The sequence below is a fragment of the Plutella xylostella genome, chromosome 2 (genome assembly GCF_932276165.1).
Source record: "Plutella xylostella chromosome 2, ilPluXylo3.1, whole genome shotgun sequence".
Classification (NCBI taxonomy): domain Eukaryota; kingdom Metazoa; phylum Arthropoda; class Insecta; order Lepidoptera; family Plutellidae; genus Plutella; species Plutella xylostella.
Window position 1 is genome coordinate 7469 of NC_063982.1, and position 5032 is coordinate 12500.

The following is a 5032-nucleotide window of genomic DNA, read 5'->3' on the forward strand; positions in this document are numbered from 1 at the left end:
AAAAATAGTAATTTAAGTCCGATTTTCGTGAAACAAAGTGTATAGTGTGCGCCGTGCTGCGACCAAACCGGTAGTGAAAATCGTTTGTCACAAAAAGTGAAAGTGAAAGTAGAAAGTGGAAAAAAGTGAGTTTCGCAACCTTGTTCGTCGCGTAACTCGCGAAAGCGATCGACGACCCCTACTTTTTAAAGTGGGATTCGATGCGCTCTGGAGACCTCTACAGACCCACCAAGTTCCAGATTTTTCCCGCGGAAACTCTTTGAGTTTTCGAAGAAAAACCTTTTTCCACGTGGTCACGTGGTCATCGAACCAGTGACCTTTGACAAGTTCCAGCACCGCTATTAGAAGCAGGACATCAACAGGAGCCGGCAGGCGTTTTTTGCAGCTCGATAGACGCTTTTTTGATGAAAATATAAGGTATTTTGTATTTAAGAAAAATTTTTTTGACAACCTTTGAATTTTTCGAAGTTTTAAAGCGATGACCTATATTTTTTAAATTCTTAAAATTTGTATTGTTTGACCCTCTAACTGTGTACAAAATTTTGGATTTTTGTCACTTATATTTCAAAAGTTATTTAATTTTCAAAATTTCTGTTTGACCACGTGGTACCTCTTCTAGGTACTTGTCAGTAAAATTTTTAGTATCAAGTAGTCTTAAAACGTGTATTTAACAACCCTTATTTTTTTCGGAATTTTTCGTTGCTTTGTTTAGGAGTTATTGACGTTTTGGTAGTTTTTGTAAAACTACCCCTAACTTTGAAACCCTATAGTACATAAATTAAAAAAGCGATAAGGGCGAAACCTATATTTTTAAGTAGTGTATTTTATCTAGTATTTTTTGGTACCTCATTTGTATTTTTAACCCTCATAGTTTTTGAGATATATATTAATTTGGGCATAAGGAGATTGCTGACCAACTGCACAAAAGCTTGTAACCCCTATATCTCGGAAACTAAGGGTCGTAGGGCAAATCTGACAAAATTTTTGGGGGCCCTCCCCCCAGACCCCCCTCCACGGTTTGAACGTAAGTCAAACCCTTTGTACCCTAGCGCATCATTTGGACAAAGTTTCAACCCTCTAGCCCTAAGTTGACCGTAAGGGTGGAAATTTTTGAAATTTATTTTATATGTAATTTGGACTCACGCTGTTAATCTGCACATTTTAGCGAAAACCGCATGCTTCTAGGACTTAGGGTTCGCGAGTTATAGCCTACTTAATTTTATGGCGGCCATCTTGTCCGCCATTTTGAAATTCTTGTAGTGGCTGTATCTCAGCAACCCGTCATCCGATCTGGATGCGGTTTTCTGTATTAGGGTCAACGGAGAATCTACTTCCTTAATATAGAGACTAACTCTACATAGAGCTATATTTTATTTTTATTTTTTGTTATGTTTGTATTTTTTGACAATTTTATTTAAATATTAATTTAGACTATCTCTACCCTTTACAGTAGAGGATTATTCTTTAGCTTAGTTTCTTATTTTTGTGTTATTTTGAGGTAGAGCTAAATTTACTTAGCTCTAAATCTTTAATTTTATTTCTTGTATAATATTGTATTGACTCTGAGGGCTTTATTGAGCTCCTATTACTGTGTTAATTAAACGATTACGGACATGTTTGGGCACCGTACGCCACCTGTACGTAGAATGTCGGGGCAGCGAACAACCGCTGAGCCCCAAGAGGCGAAGCAGGGATCCGCCTCACATGTCAGACGCAGCATCGGGGAGTGGGAGGCCGGAATACCGGGGCAGGGCTCCGTGGAGCCTCCTCCCCGAGCAGCAGCAGTGGTGCAGGGAACAAGCAGCGCCACCACACCCCCGACACAAAAATATAAAAACAGGACGACGGAAGCCAGAGCCTGCCTGACAACTGCAAAAACCTGGCTAGGAAAGGCTAGAAATTTGAGGACCGACATCAAAAACGAAGTGACGCAGCTACTGGAACGTATGTACCAGCTGGTGAAGGAGGCCGAAGCTTCAAAGACTGGTCCTCTTGAGGCTCTTTCACAGGCGCAAACACCGTCATATATCCAGGCAGACAAAATTAGCCCACCCGATACGCAAGAAGGAGAGGCTGTTCAAGCAAGCCTCATTAGAGAAATAAAAGAACACGGGAAGATGCTGCAAGAAAATCGGGTACAAATGGATAAACTCAGAGGAGTATTACTAAGGCAGCAGGAGGTGGCAGAGGAGGTCAAGATGACTTACGCAAGTGTCGTGGCCGCCCCGCCCGCGGTCCCGCTGGCGGCCGCACGAACACCGGCTCGAGCATCATTCACTCGGCAGTTGTTTCCTCAAGTGAGGTGAATGACACGAGTGGAGAGGTGATTGAGAAAATAAGATCTGCAGTGGATGCCAAGACCAGCGGCCTGCGTGTGGACCGGCTACGCAAAGCAAAGGACCAAAAGGTGATCATCGCGTGCGAGACCAAAGAAGAATTGGCTAGAATAACAGCTAAGATAAGGGACTCCAAAGGACATCTGCAGGTAGACGAAGTCCCAAACAAGGACCCGTTGGTGATTTTCAAGGACGTCATGACCTATAACACCGATGAAGACATGCTCCTATCCTTGAAAAATCAAAATAGTCGTCTCCTGGAAGGAATCCCAACAGAAGAATACAGAGTGTCGGTGAAGTATCGGCGGAAAACCAAAAACCCCCATACAAACCACGTGGTGATGCAGGTGTCTCCAAAGATCTGGGGCAGACTCACGGAGGCGCGTAAGGTCCATGTGGACCTGCAGCACGTGAAGGTCACTGATCAGTCTCCGTTAGTGCAGTGCTCTCGCTGCTTAGGCTACGGCCACGGCCGGAAGTTCTGCACCGAAACCGTCGACTCCTGCATACACTGCGGTGGACCCCACATGAGGGCCAAGTGTGAGGACTGGATCGCCAGAGCAACTCCCAATTGTCGGAACTGCAGCCACGCAAAACTGGACAATACTGACCACAACGCCTTCGACGCGCAATGCCCGACTCGGCAGCGCTGGGACGCTCTCGCTAGAGCATCGGTGGCGTATTGCTAAAGTGGTAATGTGGACCGTGGCTAAAGCAAAGATAGGACTGATACCACTGGACCTGAGCGTCGAGGAGGTAGCATCAAAGAAGAAGATGGAGATACTTAAACCAACTCAAAAACTTACACCGATATGTGTAGATTACGGGAGTTTGTCCAATATAAGATACTTCTTCTTAAGCACTTCTGTTATAAATAATAATCATATAGCAGTAGGGTGTAAAATAATAAATGTTAGAAATAGTCGAATAGTGTATAAATTGGTTAGTCTTAAGATACCTGTTGAACGCAGTTGTAATATAATGTTAATATATACAATGTGTGTTAAAATAGGTGAATTAAGTATAAGTAACTTAGAAACGTAGGCTAAGAAAACTAATACGCGCAATATAGTAAATATATTGTATAGTGTTAGGTTAAATGTAAGAGATTAAGAAAAAAGAAAAACTGAATAGAAAAAATTATACATATAAAATACAAAAAAATGAAATAAACAAAATAAAAGAAAAAGATAAAGAAAAAATATCCCAAAAAAAAAAATAAAAAAAAAAGTATAAAAACAATAAAGAATATTCAAAGAAAATGTGTTGTTTTAGTTTTAAGACGATCGCCCGCGCGGTCACCTTTAGTAAATAAGTAATATATTGTAAGATGTAAATTTATAATGACTAGATGTAAAAAGTCCCAGATTATGCCCGGGGAAAACTTGAAAGGGAGGGGTTTTAGTCGGTGAGAGTCCGACACTACCTGACAGTACGGGCTGTCAGGTGTCCATTAGGATTTCCCCTCCCTACGAAAAAAAAAAAAAAAAAAAAAAAAAAAAACCTAACCTAACCTAATCTAACCTAACCTAACCTAACCTAACCTAACCAGTTCGCGCCCATCCGCCTTACCGAGCGCCACGTTTTTGTTACGCTCCGCAATCGAAAAATCGGGAAAAATAGTAATTTCAGTCCGATTTTTGTGAAACAAAGTGTATAGTGTGCGCTGTGCTGCGACCAAACCGGTAGTGAAAATCGTTTGACACTAAAAGTGAAAGTGAAAGTAGAAAGTGGAAAAAAGTAAGTTTCGCAACCTTGTTCGTCGCGTAACTCGCGAAAGCGATCGACGACCCCTACTTTTTAAAGTGGGATTCGATGCGCTCTGGAGACCTCTACAGACCTACCAAGTTCCAGATTTTTCTCGCGGAAACTCGTTGAGTTTTCGAAGAAAAACCTTTTTCCACGTGGTCACGTGGTCATCGAACCAGTGACCTTTGACAAGTTCCAGCACCGCCTTTAGAAGCAGGACATCAACAGGAGCCGGCAGGCGTATTTTGCAGCTCGATAGACGCTTTTTTGATGAAAATACAAGGTATTTTGTATTTAAGTAAATTTTTTTTGACAACTTTTGAAATTTTTCGAAGTTTTTAAGCGATGACCTATATTTTTTAAATTCTTAAAATCTGTATTGTATGACCCTCTAACTGTGTACAAAATTTGGGATTTTTGTGACTTATAATTCAAAAGTTATTTAATTTTCAAAATTTTTGTTTGACCACGTGGTACCTCTTCTAGGTACTTGTCAGTAAAATTTTTAGTATCAATTAGTCTTAAAACGTGTACTAGACAACTCAAATTTTTTTCGAAATTTTTCGCTGCTTTGTTTAGGAGTTATCGACATTTTGGTAGTTTTTGTAAAACTACCCCTAAGTTTATAACCCTATTGTTCAATAATTTAAATAGTAATAAGGGCGGAACCTCTATTTTTAAGTAGCGTATTTTATCTAGTATTTTATGGTACCTCATTTGTATTTTTAGCCCTCATAGTCTCTGAGATATATATTAATTTAGGCATAAGGGGATCGCTGACCAACTGCACAAAAGCTTGTAACCCCTATATCTCGGAAACTAAGGGTCGTAGGGCAAATCTGACAAAATTTTTGGGGGCCCTCCCCCCAAACCCCCCTCCACGGTTTGAACGTAAGTCAAACCCTTTGTACCCTAGCGCATCATTTGGACAAAGTTTCAACCCTCTA